Genomic DNA, 22,228 nt, shown 5'->3' on the forward strand with positions numbered 1-22,228 from the left:
ACTAGTGGGACACACCTCACAGTGTACAGGGGTGGGGCCGGGCAGGTGTTATAAATGGCAGAAGGGGCCAGGCGTGGGGCATGGGGAAGCCGCGGAGACCGGAAGAAGGGAGGACTCCAGCCTCGTCCGCAGAGAGCAGCCAGCTCTCGGCGCAGTCGAGGGCAGCCAGGTGGGAGTGAAGGCCGCTGCTGCCAGAGTCCCTAATTTTCAATAAAAGCCAGAAACCCACATTTTTATGTGAAATCTCATGACTTTGGCAGCTAATTAAAATGTTCTTTGAACATCGTACGGGCCAAACAAAACATGTCCACGGACCGCATCCAGCCTATAGGCCACCAATTTGTGACCTCCGGCTTAGCTGTTTTCCATATGTTCTAGCCCTGTTCTCTGGCCTGCCTGCCTGTTTGTCAGATGGATCTGTATTTCTAATAAACCTGGTCTGTCCACAGCCGTGACTAGGTCTCGTGTCTGTCCCTGGGTGGCAGATTAGCTAGCCAAAGAGACCGGAGTTTGAAGGCATCAGGTGTGAGTGTGCATCTGGGGGAAGAATGAGGTTGGAGAGGGTCAACTCAAATGTAGTGTCCATGGAATGTTTAAGGCGAACAATGTTTTGAAAACTATTTTCAGGCTGGAATGTTTGTACTTTGCAATGATTGCGAGAAGCAGCTAAGCTAGAGATTTTTTTTTTTATGTAGTGGTTCTTAGCAGAGAAGTGAAATGCTTGCTCCACAAGCAGCCAAGGCAGAGAAGAGGGGAAGTGAGGACCCGACCACCATCAGGTGCAGAAGTGACACTCCAGCTCTGTCTCTCGCTGGCCGTGTGACCTCGGGCCAGGGGTTTTCTCTCTGCGCCTCACTTTCTTTTCCTATAAAATGAGATGTTCTGAGCATTAAATGAGGCCTACACCAAACTGCTTGTACACGTGAGCACACACTTTATCATTCAGAAATCACATATCGATCACTTCAGACCAAGATTAAATGCTGAAGGGGAGGAGGAAAAAGGACAAGAAGGTAAGATAAACGTGTAAGCCAGAGGGTACTGACTCTTCCTTTCAAACTAAAAATCAAGACTCACACTCTTAACAAAATATTATGTGTGTGTGCGCGCCCACACCCGTGTGCATATGTATTTATACTGCAAAAATAGAGTGTTAAACTGAACAAATGTTTATATTTAATGTATCGCCTTTAAAAAGATAAAATTACTTGAAAAGTAATGTAAAACTTAGTTAACACACGTCAGTTAAATAAACGTTTATGTTAGCTTGTGTGGTTCCTATTCGCTTTTGATTAGGATTGTTGATTTCGCGTACTTTTTGCCGAACTATTGGAATTTTTGGTTTGGGGATGTTGACTTTTTAAAATCCAGGATGTGCAATTGTTCAGATATGTGGTGCATGCAGCAAATAATATCAGGGTTTAGAGGATGAGGAGAGTGACGTGCTCCAAACGCAGTGGCAAGGCTAAGTCCACTGTCCTGACGACTGGGCAGGGAGAGGACCACCTTGAAGGGCTGCAGGGGTGTGGTGGAGGGGTTCAGATTCCTCCTCAGGTGGGCAGCGAGGGGCCATCCGTGCTTTGACTGAGAGTCTGGACTGAGGAAGCAGAAGAAAGGACAGAGGCTGGAGGCATCCAGGAGGAAGAGCAAAGAAAGGAAGGAAACAGACCAGGGAGGTCAGAAGGCGAGACGCCGTCTCGGGGCTGCTGGAGGGGAGAGGCCAGGGAGGAGGGGGAATCATGTGTGTGGTGGGGAGAATACAGACCCTCCACTCACAACGCATGTCATAGCCTTCAGAGGACCTTCACATTCATAAGCAACGGAGTGAGCGCTCAGAGTCCGTTAAGTCACTGAGTTCTGCTGATGAGTTATTGCGTGGCCTTCTGATCTCCTTCTTAAGAGACTGAGGTGGAGCAGTGGGTCGGTCAGATGTCCTTTTATTTCCTCCCATGCCGGGGCCTAACACGAGAGGTGTGACGATGTTCGAGGTTGCGTGAGGAGTGAGTGCTTCGTGTTCCGAATTAAACTAGGCCTCCCAGTTGGCGTTGGGACGGAAGAGCACCAGGTCAGCTTTGGTGGCTTTCAATGGCTTATTCTTTATGACAAGAGGCATAGAGGGCTTGTAAGTTTGTTTTTCTTGTAAAGCGATTCTTCCAGGGTATGTCTACCTTGACCACAGAAGGGGCAGTCCCCTTCTCTCAGGAGTTTCTCTCTTCTCACTTTCAAAGCAAACCGCACAAGATGGCGCCAGGTGATAAAGCCGATCCAGTTTCTACCCTAGATAGAGCTGGAAAGGCAGACGTTTATGTGTTTGCGTTCCTTTACGTTTGTGGGAGTGCTCTGGCCTGTTCTCAGACAGAAGATTCCGTACAGAAGCTGCATCCACACAAAGGAACAAAATGAATTGTAGTGAGTGGAGCTGGGAAGTCAAACATTGCACATCAGAGTGATTTGCAGGCAGAGGTGGGCGGACCCCATCCTTTATTGTGTAAGCAGATTTCAAACAGCCTGTGCTCCCTCTGCTACAGCTCTCATTCATGGCAGGAACTGATTTTCATTGTGTTCTGCTTTCTCCGGTGTCTCCCGTCAAGTTAATAGTAGCCCCGAGTAAAATGCAACCCTTAGATGTTTATAGTCATCTCAGCTCAGCCATTAAGATGATGAATGAACTTGCTGCTTGCCCTTGTAAGAGAGCCCTGAGGGTGGATATTGATACTCAGAAAATAATAAGTCTCTTCCGCCCCTTTCCTGTTTTTAATCCAATGTACCAAGCCCCCTGGTGACTTTACCTTGAACTTCCTGCCTAATGCCAGGGAGAAAAACCTCACCTGGCTCCCAGCCCATCTGAGGCTCTAACAGCAGCAAGCTCTTTGTCCCACATAGTTGGTCGTCCCCATCCCGCCCGTCAAAGGTAAATCCCACGTTCCCTAGAGCTCTGTCATGTTTGAATTGTTTCTCCTCGAGAAGATGAGAGTGGGTAGTGGGGACCATGTACCCCAGCCATGTACCCAGCTTTGTAGTTTCTCACCTGGATTACCTGTGGCAATTACATTAGCATTTTCTGGCCCTCCGATCAGGGAGAGTCTAACCCAGAGTGCAGCTGCGCCCCGGGAGAAGGGCCAGGCTCTTCCTGTGGCAGTCAGCAGTAAGGAAGTGGTGGAGAAGCCCAGATGTCCATTTCAGGTCACAACGTGGCCTCAGTGTTCCACGGTGGGGCTCAGTTTTCACATATATGAAAAGCTTCATTTGTGTATTCACTGCATTTGGAAGGAAGGCTACGTTTTGCTTTAGAAATGTCAACAGAGCTGTAGCTACGACAAGGATCAATTAAGAAGGACGTTTCCCAGAGCCGAAGGGCTTGGGCAAATCCATGGTGGGGGAGTTTAGAAAACATGTGTTCAACCTCTGGATTTTTTTTTTTTTCCTAATGAACTGCAAAACAGCAATTTAATAATTTCCTCTTTTAAGGGGAAAATGGGATTCTTGGATTTTAAATCTTTTTCATAAAGCAGCATAACACCTCTTAAAAAAAGAAAGCCATGAAAATGGCCCTCTAAGCTCTGGCAAACAAAAGAAAACTAAAAAACAAAAAAACAGACAAAAACCCCAGGAAGAACATCAGTGTCTTCGGCTGGGTTTCCCTGCCGCGGATGCTGAGGTGAGGACTCATGGCAAGTGCTTTATGAAGGATGTGCTCCCCAGGGAGTGCGGGGAGCAGGACTGGGCAGGGAGGTATCTCGGACAAAGTACCACAGAGGGTGGCCATAGCCTGATTCTGCAGGAGAGCTCTGAGGTGTGGGTCCTACCTCAGCATCGTCCCATCTCAAGGCCTGGATGCTGGGCTTTTGTTCTCCCAGGGCCATTTATGGCGGAATAAAAGTCTCAGGCACTTTCCACTCTGGGGGTGAAGTATGGACAGAATGACTCCAGTAGCCTGAGGGCGAGCCTCTGAGGAAGATCCAGAGGCACTGGCTCCTGGAAGCAAATGCAAACTGAAGCCAGAGGGAGGGTACGTAAAGGGGGTCCGCGGGTCTGGGTAGAACCCTGAACGGGATTGCTACAGTACGGTTCCCATCACCTGACGCGTATATTACAAGCATATTGACCAAGATCTTTGAGCTCTTGAGGTATTTGTGTGATGTTCTCAGCGTCAGTTGCACACAGGGTATTTCTGCCAGCGTCTGAATTAGGGACTTGGCGAACCTAGACGCCCAAGGAATTTCACAGAGAACATGAATACACAGCTATGGTGCATTACAACCCAGCTTGCAAGAGCCGTCGTTTCATCCCTCTGAAGCCAGACTTACGCGTAGCCAAGGCTTCCCTGGCCCCTCTGCTATGTGACGGCCACTGGCATCACCGAGGCATCTGAGTATCCCTAGCCAGCCCGTCTTGTTCTCATAAGCAAGTGGATTAGGCAACTGATTTTAAAAATCATCTAGGAATGTGTTTGGCCGCACATAGCAGAAAAGCCAATTTCTAGCAGCTGATCCTAATGAGATTCTGATTTTTCTTTTGTCACAGTAAATCTCGGATTGAACATTCCAGGACTGATGAGCACGTGTGCGATGCAGGAGGAGCCCGGTGCCTTCCTCTGTCTCTCTCTCTAGCCTCGCTGCATGCATGCTGCTGCTTGGGTCGTGCTTCCCACGCCGCAGCTGCGTTCAGGTGGCAAGAAGGAGGACACGCGCTTGCCCCCTTTCAAAGAGCTTTCCCGAAGCTCCGTTCAGCATTTTCCATGTACATCTCATTGGCCTTGAATCATGTCACATGGACACCCCTAGCCACGGGGGAGGCTGGGAGATGTTTTCTTAGCTGGGCACATCGCCACCCCAAACTCAGTCAGGTTTTGTTACTGGAGGGGGGAAGGGGCAGCAGCAGAGTCAGCCGCAGCAGAAACCTGGGAGAGGTCGTTGATAAGTATGTGTCTCTGAGATACAGCGCAGACACAGGGAAGGATAGAGAAGGAATCACAGACAAATAGGCCGATGACCAGCACAGTTACTCTCATTTTCCTTTTGCCGAAGTTCTTTCCGGCTCTGTATCACTGCATTTAGGATCTTTCAAAAGTCGTCATCAAAAACACCTGTTGGGGAAATCGAGTCTGGCCCCCGGGCGGTGTAGTAGAGCACCTGTTGTGAGCCAGCGGGCAGTGTGGCCCAGGTGTGTGTGATCAAGCAGTGCCCCGCGAGGCTGCCTCTGCCCTAGATGTCGGACCCTGACAAAGTATAAGGGTGACCTTTACCTGTCCATGCATTTCTTATTTTCACAAGACAAAACCACTCCAATGATAATGTCAACAAATTCGGGCCTCCAGAAGAGGTGCCACAGCTCCACATGCAGGCCCATCTGCTCAAGACAGGCCAAGAGCCAGGACCTGTTCTTCTGATTGTGTGGTATACGGATTTCCAGCCCTTTCTTTACTGTTCTGTTGATTGGTCTCTGTGTTCTCCCTAGTTTGGCATCTTCCTTCTAAAAATGTGGAGCCCAAGCCCAAACTGCTCTGGAATGAGCCCAGCGTAGAAATATTATTGCACTAGGTCTAAACACAATATTTCTGTTACTGCGGCACCTCCGATGCAATTATATTTATTCAGGATGCATTTATTCTTTGTTCTGTCTGGTCTTTGTGTCATTTATTTCCTGACTATTCAAAATATGGTCCGTGGACCAGCCGCATGGCATTTACCTAAGACCTTGTTAGAAATGCAGAATCTCAGACCTGCCAAATCAGGCTCCGTAGGAAATTCGTATGCCTAGCAAAATCTGAGTGAGGCCATACGTAGCTTCTGACTTGAAGTCATCTAACTTGGTAACTTACCAAGACATTGATGAGGACCCTAAATGCACCTGAAGTGAGGGGATCTGGCAGTGCTTTAGGTGGGACGCCCTCTGGGCGGATGAGGAGCCACTCCCTGAGCGGACCGGGAGGGAAGCAGCAGGTGTTGAGAGAGCATCCTTCAAGCGCTGTGCTGGGTACTCTATCTTGTTGAATCCTCACCGCAGCCCTGAGAGATGGGCACTGTATTCGCAATATGTAGATAAGGGAACAAAGACCCACAAGCTTAAGGGAACGCAATCACTTTATATGTTCAAGACTCTTAAAGGTTAACGAGACTGAGGTCACACAACTAGTAAGGGGCTGAGCTGGTGCTCACGTCACCTTCTGGCCCAGCTCGCATCGTCTTGTCCGCCAGAAAGCCTCTCAGCTGCTTTTGCCAAGAGTCTGGTTGGCTGACTGGGGAAATCAGTCTCTGCTTCTGTGGCTGGAGGTAATGCTGCTTCTCCCTAGCGTGAAATTTAAAAATGGCAGTCATGTAGGAGCTCACCACGCAGGAAGCAATGAGATGGACTCTTCATCAAGGGAAAAAAGCTAACTGGTACAGGTGCCAGAGAAAACAGAAATTCAAAACCATGGCGAGACCTCGAGGGGTCCCAAGGAAAGTCTCAGAACAGCTCAGAGTGGTCGGGAGGGCGTGTCCCTTCTTGGGGGTAAAAAAGTCACTCCGAGCCATGAGCACAGCTGCCATGGCCTGGGATTGAGATGAAGAGACTCTATCTGTACACAGATAAAAGCAAAGAAGTTTCCCTGGGCCGGATGTGGACTGTGCTTGAGACTAGCTGCGTTAATGACAGGCAGTGAACGAGACAAGCTTCATTTCCACCTGGCCGGAGCCAGTGGTCATTTCTCAGCGTCCTTTCTGGACCCATCAACAGCTCTTAGCACAGTAAAGTACTTCCCTTTTTGTTCGTTTTTTTTTTTTTTTTTGACTCTAATGGCATGTTTTTTTATGGAGGTATAATTTACATGGAGTAAAATGCACACGTCTAACGTGTACAGATCGATAATTTTTACCTGCGCCTATATCCATCCAGACACCACCCACATCAAGAAGGAGAACAGCTCCAACAGTACGGAAGGAGGTCCAAAATGGGGTCCTGATCCCCCCAAACCTATTCCGTTTGCAGGAGATCTTTCTCATCCCCCCTCTCTCACACGCCACGTCTGTCTGTTCGCAGGCGGCTGGTCGGCGGAACCGGCAGAGTTCATCCGTAATCCGACCCCTTTTCACCATCTCCGCTGCTTCCGCCTTGGCCCAAGCCACCCTGTCACTTTGCCTGATGTTAACTGCAGTGGCTTCCTTCACAGGTGGTCTCCCCGCTTTCACCGTCACCCCGCCCCCCGACACGCCTTTGCTCAGAACCCTCCTGTAGCTTCGTTCTTTGCAAAACCTAGCAGGCTCTGTAAGACCCGACCGCACCGCTGCCCCTCTGAACACGTCTCCTTGTAAGACCCGACCGCACCGCTGCCTCTCTGAACACGTCTCTTGCCACTGACCCCTTGTCCTCGCCACTGTGGCCACAGCGGCCGTCTTGCTGCTGCTCGCAACACACCGATCGTGTTCTCAGGGCCTCTGCCCTGTCCCTTCCCCCAGGCAGGCATGCGGTCCACTTCCTCGGCGCCTCTTCATCTGAGCTCACGTGCCACCGGATTAGAAATACCGATTCCCAACACCCACATCTCATCCCTTTACCCCGATCTTTCTTCGTGAAATGTATTACGGTCTGATGTACTATGTGTTTGTTGCTAATTGTCTTGATCCTCCCACTGGACTATAGGCTCCATGTAACATTCAATGATTTTTTATTCCCTGATTCGTTTTTCACACCTACAGCAGTGCCTGGGATGTGGTTGGATCTCAGTATTGTCGAGTGAACAAATGAATGGATATGTAGATAGACGAAGGGTATTTCTGTCTTTCTATGTGCCTTATGGTTACTGTGTCAGTTGTCATTACGTTTTAGATTGCACGAGTCGTTTTTAAGCGCTGAATGCTCTTTTTAAACAACGTAGTGGTTCGGAGAGGTATGATAATTTCTTCTCTCCCTGGAAAGGCAAACCACCCAGACTCAGAGAAGTGGGACAATGCTACCCCCACCTGGTGACACTCTGCCTGTGTCGAATCAGGCCTGACCGAAGGGGTGAGTTCTGTCCTTTGGTGCTGTAACTTGTCACCGAGGTGGCAGCTTTGTGCCTGCCTGTCAGGGGTGACACCGTTGGACCAAGGCCATGCCTACAGGGTTCCAGGTTCCATGTATTCTCGTCATTTGAAGCCAGCAGCTCTTCCCTGCTAGAGCAGTGCTCTGTCCATGTGGCTGTCCACAGTGGCCCCAGGTTTGCAGACCCTCCGTCGGTCTGGGAATGTGAGTGAGCTCCCATCCCACAGGCTTGAAAATCATCTATGCCGTGGGTTCTTTAAAAGAACCAAAAGTGACACCCGTATGTTGGTTCGGTTTCCCCAGAAGTAAATGCAGAGAGAAGAATGCAAATGCAAATAGTCCATTTGGGACGTGAAGGTAGAGGAATGGGAAAGCAGCCGAAAAAGGACAGGTCACCACGCAAGAGACTACTGTGGGCAACTGGGCTCACTCCCTCTGGGGAGCTCTGGGTGCTAGAATCAGAGTTATCCTGCCCCAGGGGTGAGGGGGCTGGGTTTTTATGCACCACCTCCCCTGGTCGTTGGTTGAGGGCTGCTCCTGGGGGCATTAATAATTAATATCCTGACACTTCCGACATTCAGTTCTTTGCAATTCTTACAAGGTATTATATTGACCTTGCTTAGAGGCCAGCACAGCTTTGTCACTAGAGAAAGCCCTCAGGTAGAAAGCCTTCAAGTGTAAAGCCCTCAGGTAGAAAATGCAGATGCATTAGCTGGAGAGGCAGGGCCCGGAAAATGGAACGATTGGGTCTGCTACGAATGCCCCCCCACCCTCACCCCCCCAAAAATAGAAACTTCTCAGGCAAGATTGGCCTCTGATGCATTAGTCACCGGCTACATTTCTTTCTTTTTCACTTGCTTCTTTCTGGTTCTCAGATAGAGGAAAGGAGAAGGAGTAACAGGCCACAGGCTGGAGGATTTAAGATGAGAATAAATACAGGCCTCAAACCACATGGGCCGTCTAGAAGCTTTGGCCTCGTTTTGAGGGACACAGCGAGGCCATCTCTGCTTTGAGCAGCTCCCAGTCTGTGGAACAGGTAATGTGGCCTCACATGCTCATGGCCCACCAGAGGCCCAGGACCAGGTGTGGGCTGTAGCGAGGATTGTCCAGAGATGGGGTGGCCCGAGGGGAGGGGGTGCGGGGTAGGAGAGCTACCCAAATATTTATCAGTACTTCATAGTTTTGTTTTTTTTTAACATTTAAATTTTCAGTTCATTTTCGGTGGAATTTCCTTTGATATGAGGAGAAAATCATAGAGATCCAACTTTCTATTTCCAAGTAGTCAGATGTCTCCAGAGATTTGTTAAACACCCCATTATCCACCCACACCGGCCTGAAGTCACGGTCGTCTTCTGATTTTCCATGTACGCTCAGAAGTTTTTCGGGATTCCTCCCTCCCGTCTCCTGCCCTGGCACCCTTAGGGTCAGGCTATGAACTTTAGTGGCTGAAGTTCGATGTGACGGTTCAGTATCTGGGAGAAGAAGTTTCTCCCTCGGTGTTCAACTTTTCAACTTTTCCTGTCCTGTGTCACATGCTTGTTCTTTCAAATAAACCATTCTTTTAAGTTCAGAGAAAAATGTGATGGGAATTATTTTAAATATGTACTTTCCTTTCGGAAGAACATAAACACATTTTTCAGTTTTTAGGCTTCTCATCCAAGAATCTGCCATCTGTCTATTTACTCTTTTTCTTTTCTATCCCTCAGAAAAGTGTCCTCATTTCTTCTACTAGGCCCTGCCTGGTCTTGTTATTCCTGGATATTTGCTGTTGTAAACGGGGCCTTTTCCCATTATGTTTGTCTATTTTTTAAATGTTTTCAATTCGTGATGTTTTATAGCTGGATAGTACACGTGTAAAAGTTCAACCGATGACCTTACTGAACTTAAATCTTCGTTCTTCGGTTTCGTTCATCGAGGCCTTTTTTTTAGGCAGAAATCATGTCATATGCAAACAGTGATTTTGCTCCCTCCTTTAATATTAGACCTCACTTCTTCTGGGTTTATACTCTGCCTCTCACTGCAAGACAGCGTGAGCAGTGGCAAGTGTAGCGAACATCTTTCTCCTGCTTAAATGTCATGGAGCGTGGTAGTGGCTGCAGACCTGAGTTCCATATTTTATGATTCATATTAAGGAAGTGCATTAACATGATGGATGCCGACATTGTGTCAAATATGCTTTCAGTCCGTTCGTAATATCCTTCCCAATCCCAAGAGCGTTTATGCAGGAAAAGGAATGATCACTTCTATCAGTATTATGTCTAACCTCCAGTTCGTTGGTTTTGAAACAGCCACCGTTTTACAAATATTCACGTAGTACTTGCCTAACTTGTACGTTAAAAAATGTGAATTTAAGAGGTTTTTATGGTGAACCGTATGAAATTGATATTCTCGTAGGTCAAAGATAGCCGAAAATTGGCAATTTCATAAGGTTAAACCGAATAGATTTTCGCACTTAGCTTTGAGCCCCCGCTAAATCAGTGGAATTTTTTTTCACAAATCTCAGACTCCCTTAAATGCTTTCAGTACCTTAAAAAGGAAACCTGTGATTCACTGATCAATAGGCTAATACTAAAACCCAATCACACAAAAGCTGCTGTCAGAGATTTGGATTTCTTTATGATCTCTAGTCTGATTCTGATTTTGACCTTGGTTCTGACTTCTGTCTAAAGCTACACTTGCACCGACTTTCCCAGAAGAGTTAGAGTTAGCTTCTCAAGCCTGAGGCATGGGCCAGGCTTGCCTGTGGGAGGTTCGGCCCCAGGGGCCCGAGGGTTCCAGCTCTAGTCTATCATCCATCCAGCTGGCCGATGTAGCCAACGGTGGTGGTGGTCCACCCTGATCCCCCTCCGGTCCCTTCCTGCCATGTTCACACCTCCACCTGCACACACATCCCACTTTGCTTTTGCTTTTCATTCCCAGCATCTGTGACCTTTTTTTGGAGGCCCGACCTCAGGCTACAAGAACCACTTTACCCATAATTGTGAAGAACCACAGTGCCTGACCTGGGTGACTTTTGACCAGTGACTGGTGCAGGTGCATGGAAGCGAGCACCCCAGGTCAGGACAGTTCTGAGGTGTAACACACTTCAGAGCTCCCCTGTGGGATCGGGCAAGGCCGCCCTCTGTGGGACTCAGCCTGATTTCCTCCCCGACCCCTATCCTGCTTCTCCTGCTCCCTCACTGGTCTCTCTGGGAGCATATTTTTTTATGCATCTTTTGATTGCAAAGCCTCATCTCAGAGTCTGCTTCTGGATACCCAACCCTAAAACAGGCCCCCCCTTTGTCATAAACAAGCATCGTTCATTACAGAAGCTTCCCACGTTACTGATCTGACCAGTCAGATTTGTTTTGATTTTCGGGGTGTGTGGCCACAATCTTTTCCCTCAAATGGCCCTGTTTGGGTACCTTAACTTATAACACAATCTAATATAAATCCACTTTGTCAGTATTCGTTCTGAGTGATTGTTCTGAATGAGACCAAATCTGATTCAGTTAAATCTAACGTTTTTGATCATTCAGGTCACTGAAATTACCCCTTTTAAAAATGAACTAGTAATACGTAAATTATTGATACATTAAGCTATTCATATTGCTTCTCTCTTTTTTTTTTTGATAAGATCAATAAGATCAATTTTATTTTAAAATCTCCAACCTCTACTAGTCATCGTGCAGCATTCTTTTAATATGTTACTGGATTCCATTGGCTAATATTTAGTAGTATTATTCAGAGTCTATTTTCACAAGCAAGGTTTGTCTGTAATTTTCTTTCTCGCGTGGTCTCTGTCAGGCTGGTGTCGGCTTTTGCTGGTGTTTGCAAACATAAGCAGGAAGCTCACGTCCTTTCTCTGTGTGCGGCGTGGTCGCAGCAGCGGGCAGCAGGAGCTAACCCTTCCTGGAGCACATATTCACGTGCCAGGCACTGTCCCTAGCACTTAACTTGCAGTAAGGCATTTAGCCCTCACAACAGCCCAGTGAGGTACGTCCAATTATGATCTCAGTTTTCCTGACGAGGAAACCAAGGTTGGGAGAGGTTAAGGAAGAGCCACAGCTGGTAAATGCCAGAGCAGGGACTCAGGCGCAGACAGGCTGACTCCAGTGTGCTCTCATGCATCTTCTTTGCATAAAGAAGCTTATTTACATGTCTAATGCGGTGCGCTGGCTCCCCACGAGGCTTTGTGTCTATTACCCTTTGGAGTGCCAGGTGCTGCATTGAGTTAGATCTTTCTCATTACATCATGACCAGTTTTTTTTGTGCAAGAGGCACTGGGCAAGGAAGCATTGATGAATTTTCAGAGACAGCTGCAATTTGTCTGAACAAGGCCGCCTTCAGTATCCCCGAGATATTGGCATGCGGGCCCAGCTCCCAACCGGTTCCCCTGGAGCAAGCTTTCCTGTGGTGCCTGCGTGTCTCCACACTGGATCCTGGAAAGCCTGGCGGCAGCCTCACCCGGGGCTTTTCCTCTCTAGAATTAATAAATCCCCAATGAACTCAAAAGGAAGATCACAAATGAAAGCTTTGTCCTTAAATGGGGTCGGGAAGGTGGAAATAGCACAATCCTTCCTGTTTTTACATTTACCTGTTGAACATTGGACCATTGGAGCAGGAGGCTCTGGCAGCTCTTCTCTGAAGCTCTTACAGGCACCAAGGAAATCAGGCTATTGGATGATTGATTACATCATGTCACTACCAGAATCCTGTGACATGTTCTAATTTCCTGGTGTACAGTGTGCAATGAGGTGATGCTCGCTTGTAGAGACAGTTGTGATTTCCGTGGGATAAAATCCCTTATTTTTGTCTTGTTTTACTCTAAATAAGTCAAAGGCAAGTTCTACCAACAAGAGACTGAATGAATAACATCAAGTCTTTTCCTTGCATGGTCTAGAGCTGGGTCTATATCTTAAAGGTCTAAAGGAATTAATTCACCTCCAAGTACCAAACTTCAGATGGGAAAGTGGATGCTTAGAATGGCTTGATCACAAGTAAGATCACAGAGCCATTCGTCGGTTCAGCAGATATAAATTGTTTGCTTAACGTGTATCGGACGTAGGAGACGTGTGAGCAAAGCAGACATAGGCCCCGCCCCCAATCTGCTTATCGTCCGTTGGGGAAATCGATTATCTGAAGAACTCTTCATGAAGCCGACTGTAGCTGTGGTAAGTGGAACCCGCTTGGTTGCCATGGGTGCTTTCCCTGAGGCACTGTGGGAGGTTTTCAGGAAGAGCAAAGGTGCTGAGACTGGAAGGGACTCAGGTCACTGCAGGAAAGGACAGTGTGCTTAAAATGGAGCGATGGCGTGGGAGCAGAGGCAGAGACGAGGCCGAAGAGCTGGGCAGGGCCGGGTGATGTGGGCCTCGTTGAGGCCCAGGGTAAGAGGTCTGTGCACAAACCGCAGGGAGGGATGTTGTGCGTGTCAGTCTCTGTAGTGTTGGAGCTTCCGAATATGTTTATGAAATAAAGGCCTCTAGAATGTTTGTGTCCTTGATTATTGTAAAGCTCTAGTCTTACAATGAAGTCTGGGGAAGCGAGGCCATACATTTATCATTTTTCCTTACTTTAGAAGATAAGCCTCCCCCCCCTCAGTCCCCAATAAACAAACAAACAAACAAATAAATAAAAACCATCATTAATGAAAACAGAAGCTTTTTTAATTGAGACCAGAATCATCATCATAAAAGAACCATTTACACATTTGGTCACTGCTGATGGTTATTAGCCAGTCGATGTACCCAAGCTTCAAATCTGAACCTGGTCCTAGGAGGATGGAAGCTCAGGCTGTAAAAGACCTAAAAGGTTACATTTTACAGATGGGACAAGCCCTGGAAAAGGGAATAGACTGTTGAAATTCACGAGGCCAAACGGCATATCAATTTTGGGGTCCTTGTTTAAGAAAACCAAGTCTAGGTTCAGAATAATTCCTTCTTTCTTCAGCCTCTCTGAAAGTGTAGCTCAGTACAGGAGGCTCCGAGGCTCCCAGCCCTCATTTCCCGGCTCAGGGTTATGATGTGTGTTCCGTGAAACGCTCTACCTGCTCTGTGTCGGCTTTCAGCCCGTTCGAGCGTGCCGTATTAGTTTTGGCTTTGGAGAAACGAGATTTCTTTTACTTGGCTGGAAGCATACAGCAACCATTTTATTTCGCGTGTGCCTCACGAATTAATTGGGCAATGAGAGGAAAGAGTATGCATACTGAGCAGCTGGGCTTTTGAAAAGGCACAATTCACCCAGCTTTCTAGTATCTGGCTTGCCCGTTGGGAAAGAAGGAGTTGTTCTAGCAGGGCGGGGCCCGATGTGGTGCCTTCCTTTTCTGAAGTCATCCATTCATTCTCTTCCTATTGGGGACTTAGGGATAGAGGCAGCAGAAAATGAAAAAGTTGACCGATGGTCCAGCAGTTTCCATGGATAGGCTCGCCATTTGGTGTAGAAATGTGAGACGGAGGTAAGACCAGAGGACGTTTGGTTTTGTAGAGCAAGGACCCAGGCAGGGTCATTTCTTACATACTCATCGCCCTTCCTGCTCTGCTCTAGAAGGGCCCTTCGTCCTTGAGAATCTTTTCTGCTCTCCCTTCAAGCCGTCAGGATGCTTCTTCATCGTGAGCTCCCTCTGGAAATCACCCTCTCAGCCTCAGTGGGACTGTTGGGCTTTCCCATTCAGCTTTTCCCAAAAGTGCTGTTTTTCAGACCATGCCTGTTCCCGAGATTCGTGGACCCCAGGCAAGTGGCCTGCCATCCGCAAAGCCAGAAGCGAGGATGCGGTGCAGCTGGTTTGTTGGAGCCGGGTGCCAGGAAGCAGGAAGGAGGGGAGAAAAGCCAGCATGCGTGTGTGTATTTTTTAGATCCCTGCTGGTGGTGCTTGGACTTTTTCAGAAGCATATAGAGTAGAAAGATACCCAGAAAAGCTCACCTACAGGACAGGAGACTGGAGCATTCCTTCACCAGGTCCCGTTTTCGGTCAGCCGACGGCTGCCTCTGAAGGAATATTATCCCGCCCGGGCAGGGGGCGCAGTCCAGTGGGAGAGCCCAGGGAACGGTGTGTCAGGCCAGAGCAGAAACCAGAGGTGGGCCAGTATCTGAGGCACATGCTAAACCCATTTCTGACCACAACCCCAGCCCAGGCGCCCAGAACCTGAGTTCCTCCTGAAAGTTCTTTCTGCCATGTGAGCAAAAGCATCAGTCAGCTTTTCTCCTGGCCAGAATCAGGTCCCCGAGGTGTCCCAGAAGCCCAAAGGGAAGACAGTCTGCATTCTCAGCGTAGGTGAGCAGGTAGGAGCTTCTGTCCTGCAGGGAGGTAGATGGGGCGTTGACTCTACACCTGCTTTCTTCCGGATTACTATTTTATAAATTAAAAAATTTTAATGTGAAAATGTCTGAAAAGTTATGACATTTAAACTCCACTCTGCAGAAAACCTTATTTTGAACTCAACAACCTCCAGACTTGAAAGAAAGGTAAATAAGGGATCAATTACTTTAATCACAACTTCCTTCTATTTTCAAAAGGATTGATCCTGATAAATTTAAAAACAAGTTAACAGAGGTCAGTGCGGTTCAAACAGAAAGTTAAATGTGCTTCAACAATTTATAAATGTTTCGTTAAGGAACGATTTTACCAAGGAACTATTTTCTGTGTAAGTGGGATCTCTGGGAGTGGCCGCACCTTAAGCAGATAAGGAGAACAATTTCTTTGAAGGAGTTTACAAAACACTTGTCTTGTTTTCATTGTGTTTGTTTTCTTCTTATATTTCTTTCTGTTTGCAGTCCCGTGTGCTTTGAGGGTTAGGGGACGGTAAATAAAATTGATGGCCATTTTCTTGTCATCCATCTTCTGAGTTGGTGTGTTATCCTGGGTGCAGAAGGTCATTCTTCAGCCCGCAGGGGACACAGGCACAAAGTGAAAGGAGGCAGTGCCAGGGCTGCTTGCACATGTCACATCTCCCCAGGCCCCAACTCCCCTTCTCTGTAGGAGCCGGGCTCAGTCGTGGCCTCACCACCCAGAGCCTGGTGGAATCTGTGCTGCTATTCTGCGATCATTCTCTTACTCTTTCTCTCTAATCTTTTCATCTGTGGATATCAGGTCTACCTCTCCTTGGGTTTTAAGCAAGAAAGAAGAGCTAACTTGAGCTTCTCAGGAAGTGGAGGGTGGACAGGCCAGGGCTTTGCTTGGCTGGCAGCACAGGCTTTGCAAGGGGACATGGGGAGGTGACCAGCATCATCATGGCCGCTCCATCCTGAGTGCTTCCTACTGGCAGGGTGGGGCTTAGGTAACTCACAGGTGCCCTCACTTACTCTTCACAGCAACTCTATTCATTTCAGTCACAGACCACCTCAGAGTTTAGTGTCTCAATACGACAGCCATTGAATATTGCTCATGACCGTGGGAGTAGTTTTTCAGCTCTGGGCCGGGCTCGGCTGCCCTTGGCCGGTCTCACTCAGGCGTCTGTGGTTAGCTGGCAAGTCAGCTGGGGACCAGCTGTTGTCTGGGGCACAGATAGCAACAGAGCTGTGTGCTTCTTATCCTCCAGCAGGCCAGCGCAGGCCTGTGTGGCTTTGGCAGAGTTCCAAGAGAGTGAATAGAAGGTCTAAGGCCTCCTGAGATGAGGGTCGGAGCGGGCAGAGCACCACTTCTGCTACATTCTGTTGAGCGAGTCATGGGTCCTGCCCAGGTTCAAAGTGGAACAATAAAGTTCAACTCATGATGGGAGGAGGTGCAAAGTCGAACCGCAAAGAGGTGTGGGTCCAGGGAGGGATGGAGAATGTCCTGGGAGACGGCATCATCTTCCCTCTTCATTCTGAATTTCAGAATCCTAGGGGAAGAAGGTGAGGCACACCATCACGAGGTTTGGGGAAGTCTGGGGTAGAGAGCGGGAAGCCAGTGTCGGTGATGAACCCTTTGGGCGAAACTTCAAATCCGACGCAGGAAGGAGGAAGGGAGTCCATCTGGCTCTTGGGATAGAGAAAACCAAGCACAGGGTTGTGCTTACTTTTCTGAATTGATCCCCACACGTATTTAGCACCGAACTGTGCTGAGGAGGGGAGGGTCACACCCATGGTGTGGCAGGGACTGTATTAGGCACAGGCGCGTGTGTCATCTCAGGGGACGCTCATGCTAACCCTGTGGATCTGGAATCATCATCTCTATCTCACAGAAGTGTGAATGAGCTCAGAGGGATTGTGATTTGCTCCAAGTCACAAAGCCAGTAAGTGGCAGTGCTGTGACTGGAAGTCCCCATCTCTCTAATGACAACGCTTCCCTTTGCCACCCTGCCAGATGTGGATGACCAAGTCACCTTTACAATAGGTCAGCTTCGGGGGTTCTTCAGGCCGTTCTCTGTGGGGTCCAGGTGGCTTGAGGATCCCTCTCGGTTTGGTTTATCCCTCTGAAACCCCCTGATAAGACTCTCAATTCCCTCTGGAGCTCAGAGCCTTCGCGGCTGAGTCCCCTCCCCATTCAGGGAGTCTGGGCCCCAGAACTGTAGCACAGAGGCCAAGATCCTTTCAAGGACTTTTATTTAATTTGCCTCTCAGCACACTGGGAGATAGGGATTTGTATCTTTTTTGATTTGTATCATATTCAATTGCTTTTTGTGGCAAGCAATCAAAAACTCGAAATGGCTAGGGTGAAAAGAGAATTTATTGTTTTGCAAACCAAATAAACCTAGGGTTGGCTTTAGCCACAGCCTGTGGTTGGGCTTCAGAAAGTTGTCACAGTGACTCTCCATCTGTCAGCTTCTCTTTCTTGTTTTAGAGTCATTCTTCAGGCTGTCCCCTCAGGGTGGCAAAATGGCTTCCAGAGTACTCTGTCGCAAAAGTCCTAGCAAACGTTTCGTTGAGTCTCATTGGTCTGATCGGCTTAAACCTGGGTCACATGCCCCACCCCCAGGGGAGTGGGAGTCAGGTGGAGTGCCACCCATAGGCTGAGAGTGGAGAAGAGATGGCTCCCCAGAGGGGAGTTGTGGCGGGTCGTCAGAAAGCTGATGATGTGGGTGGCAAAAAACGAATGTCTGATACGGCATTGTTATCTCCATCAACCAATGTGGAAATTAGGCTCAGAGCAAGGAAGCGACTTGGCCAAAGTGTCACAGCTAATGGGAGCTGAGGGGTCCTCCTCCTCCTGCCCTGCTCACGGCGGTGAAGGAAGAGGCTCTCTCTACCGCAGCCCTGACTCCTGAGTGCTCTGCGGCCATCTCAAGTGTCCACTTAAAACTCTAGGACCCGACCGATGGCTCTAGAAGTGACTGCGTTAAAACATCATTGGCTGGAGGTCATGGCGTGGAATGACCATGGCTAGTGGGAGGAGACAGAATTTCTAGTTAGGAAAACCCCATTTTCAGAAACACCCCAAAGAACTTGGCCCCTTGGACAACACGAACTAATGGGGGCTTTTGTTGTCTTGACGTTCACGTGAGATTTAAACACAGAATCCTTTTCCTGCGTGGCATTTTTCAGCAGCTAAAAATTCATCTGCTGAAGGAATGTAGAGTTGGTGCGCATGACAGAGAGGCCTCTCTTCTCCACAACCCTTCTTCTAGAAGGTTCCAGCTGGAGGGGCGGCCTTTTGTCCCCAGATACAGAGGAGGGCACTCGATTGAGCCACAGATGGAGGCGGGAGGAGGTCCTCAAGTTAAGAAGACAAGAAACAAGCTTTCTCCCCAAATAAGCAGAAAGCCCGAGATGTGAACTCGAGATTGTTGGCACTGAAGAGGGGTGTGGGGTCCCTCCACAGTCCCTTGAGAGGTCATTGAAACAGGGCAGGAAATCTGAACCTCGTGCCAAAGAAAACTCTTCGCTCTTTGTGAAAAGCCTGTTGAGTTTTCTTCATGAGGGAGCGGCTGGTTGGGACCCAGGGGCGGACTCATGGGCTGCCAGCAAGGGGTCTCCTGGCCGTGTTGTAAGGCCCGGGGTCATACTTCTGTTTCTCTCTGGGCTGAGGACAAGCCGTGGATCCTTCAGGCAGATGAAACACCATGGGACTTTTTTTTTAAATTTATTTCTGGCTGGGAAACGCCACACAGGCCAGAGTCTGTTTCGTGGCTTTAGATACGGCGTGGGCAACGTCTCCTTCCCCAGCAGAAACACCACATGAAGACACAGGCTGCTCAAGGCCAGTTAGGACCACCATCCCCATGGTCTCGGCGATGCAGCCTGGGGTAGAGGGCGTGCGGAGCCCGCGGGGCCAAACGGACCTGGCTTTGAATCCCGCCTCAGCCGCTTAATAGCTGTGCACATTTGGCAAGTCACCCATCTTCTCCAACTTCCTGGGGCCTCGTTTTCCTCATCCGTAAAGTGGGGACTGTAAGTCCTACCTCAGAATTAAGTAAGATGATGCTTCAAGGGCCAGACACGAGAAGGCACTCTAAACGTTTGTCGAGTTCCTCCCTCCCCTTCATTTCCTGTTCAGCATTTTCTCACCACAGCACCATTATAAAGTTCATTTTCTAGCTCCGGTTTGTAGAGGGGAGAGTCGGAGGCAACCTCAAGAAAGGTGACATCTGGGTAGTCACAGTGACAGCGGGTGGCCTTCGAAAGGTGCTCATACGTCAACGCAGGGCCCTGCCGACATCCTAGCATCCCTGGAAGGGGCCGCTCGGCTCAGCAGACCAAGTCCCCTGTCCTTTGTGAGGGTGCCCTCCTTTGTGGGTCCTGCCCGGGACTGGTGTTCTAAGAATCTGCAAGTGTGGTGTCCTGACAGCAGCATCCACATCACCTGAGACCGGGTCAGAAAGGCGTGCTCACAGGTCCCTCCCCAGACCTGCTGAATCAGAAACCAGCAGGGGGTCCCAGCACTGTGCGTTTACCTCCTGGTGCCTTAGACGCGCTGCCGCTGAGTGTGAGCACTGCCTTGCTAGGGACAGGATACCGCAGAGCAAAGTAAAGACAACCTCCTCTGCCCCACGCTCCCCAAAGGCCCCTTTATAGCCTGGCGTCTGTGTGGCAATGCAGGCCCTGGGGTTACTGTGGAGCTGCTGTGTGACCTTGGACAAGTTCCGTCGCCGTTCCTGGGTCTCCGTACCCTCATCTGCAAAACGGGCGATCCGAAACCCAACCTCATAGGGTTGTCGAGAAGGAGCAAAGTGCTTAGAGCCGTGTCTGCCACGTGGTCTCAGTTCAGTACACGTTAGCTCTGTCTTAGGTTTCAGGCAGCCCAGGCGCGTTATTGGTCTTATTCTGGGGGTGGCTTTGAACAGCCGCAGGATTTTCCAGCAATTGTAGGTGGCAAAGAAAACACTTGCAAAGTCCCTCTCTAGAGCCTCATAGCAACAACCACCACCATGGTGGCAGCCACCGTAGTAACTCGTTAAATCCTTTTAGCAAGTCGTGGGGTGGGAATTACTGTATCAGGGAGCTCCTTGAGGCACCACTTGGTAAGTAATAGAACCAGGATTTGAACCTTCAGTTTGAAAAAAAATCATTGTGCGATCTCAAGTCTAGACGCGTCCAGGGTCTCAGCTCCTTCCCCTGGGAATCTCTGTAAAGAGGAGAGTGACTTTTGTCTGCTTGTTCAGGAGCCCTGCGGCAGCCTGGTGTGGAGAGCGTGGGCGGCATCCTTCCCAAAGGGGGCAAAGAGGAAACGCTTAGGAATGATAATTAAATGAGTCCATGTTTAAGAGACGCTTAAGTGGATTAAAATCAATATGTAAGTCATATAAGTCTGCACAGCCATCTCAGCTGCATCCGTAATGTTTGGCGGGTGGAATTCTTCGTTGTAAAAGTTCCGGTTTGCTTGGGACTGGCGGTCCCTGCATCGTGCATTAGAGAGGATGACAGGGTTTCATTTGCTCAAACCTGAGCTTCTCCCACCGCTGCCAGGTTGGCATCCTCCTACCTGAAACGCAGAGAAAGGAGGGAAGCTGGATGTTTCTAGGACGGACTCTTTCCCACGATGTCAGTCTGAGTTCCCCGGAATGAGCTTCTGAGAGGAGACATCCTGTGACAGTGATTTACGAGGAAGCGTTCCCGGGAGAAACGAGTCAGGGGAGTGGGAAATGAGTAGGGAGAGGACAAGCCACAGGGGTGGTGTCAGAGTCCTCAGCAGGGACAAAGGAGGCGGGCAACTCTGGCACAATCCAAAGTGTAAGTCACGCTTCAAGGCGTCTCAGTCAGGGACAAGGGAGCCTGGCTAAGTAAGGGTCCCAGGGTTCCCCCGAGGGGATGTGAATCCCCGAGCTCTTCCATCTCCCCCACCTTCACAGGCAACGCAGGGTCCAGCAGCCCAAAAGCACAGGTCCTGGTAGCTGGGATGTCAGCGTGCCTAGCCGTGCGTGGCGAAGAGACCCAGGGGACGTGGTGCCCGCATTGTGCGCCCACCCTTCCCGCGCCCTGCCGTGAGGGAAAGGGCATGATGTTAGTTCTGGGCATCCAAAGCGGAGCTATAAACCAAGACGAAGAAAGTGGGGGGAGAGACAGGAAAGGGGAAGGGGAGTAAGTACAGACTTCTGGTTATAAATAAGTCAGGGGCTATAAGGTACAGCACAGGAAAATAGAATCAATAGCATCGCAAAAAATAAAAATAAATGAAAATAAAAATAAAGCAAGACGCGTGAACGCATTTTCAAAGGAGAACCGAGAACGAGCAAAACTGTCCTGTGGGAAGAGAGACCTAGAAAATGACAGACGGTGACCCAGAAGGCGCTGACCAGCCGGCGACCGCTGCAGGGTCGGAGCGCGGGGAGTAATAACTCGGTCCCTTCATCCTTCCCCATACCCCAGCCAGCAGCTGACACAGCCACGAGCCGAGCGTATTCCAGCAAGTTCAGAACACACATGCTGGGGCTTAGGCAGTCTGATGAACCTGCAGTTTTTGTTTTTTTGTTTTGTTTTTTTAAGGAATCACAAAAAAAAAAAATCAAGTTTTTTCACAAACAACTCTAGCAAGATCGAACTTAAAACCTAGCCATTCAACCAACCCAAAGCGGCCCTTCCTCTGTGCGTGTAAGTCATTTTAAACAACTGGCCGATTAACTGAAAATATTGGAACCGAATATAGAGAAAATCGAGTATAATTCTAGAACACACAGCCCCATCTGCCTGTATTGTTCTTTAAAATACAAAAGGGGCACCTGCCACATTTTGTCGTATTAGGGGCCCTTCTTAACTGAGTGCTGTGAAGCTGACTCGCCGCGGTCCTAACAGTGAGCTCATCCGCCGGGTTCTTGGCCTTAGGCTTCCCCTTGCCGTGTACAGTCTCAGCATCTTAAGAACCAGCCCACATTCCCTTGTCTGTCCTCGTGGTCATTTC

The 22,228-nt window shown here is 49.0% G+C and overlaps 1 protein-coding gene and 1 long non-coding RNA gene across 3 annotated transcripts in view; both read left to right on the top strand.

Annotated features, from left to right (window-relative positions):
• The window catches only part of ITGA9 (integrin subunit alpha 9), a 286,264-nt gene that overhangs the window by 190,979 nt on the left and 73,057 nt on the right, over positions 1-22,228 (top strand). The window lies entirely within an intron of this gene.
• LOC118601636 lies at positions 1,303-21,835 on the top strand. The gene is made up of 2 exons (XR_004950416.1): positions 1,303-9,037; positions 9,213-21,835. It is a non-coding gene; the product is annotated as an uncharacterized LOC118601636 (long non-coding RNA).

This window comes from Rousettus aegyptiacus, unplaced genomic scaffold, assembly GCF_014176215.1.
Source record: "Rousettus aegyptiacus isolate mRouAeg1 unplaced genomic scaffold, mRouAeg1.p scaffold_m13_p_4, whole genome shotgun sequence".
Taxonomy (NCBI): domain Eukaryota; kingdom Metazoa; phylum Chordata; class Mammalia; order Chiroptera; family Pteropodidae; genus Rousettus; species Rousettus aegyptiacus.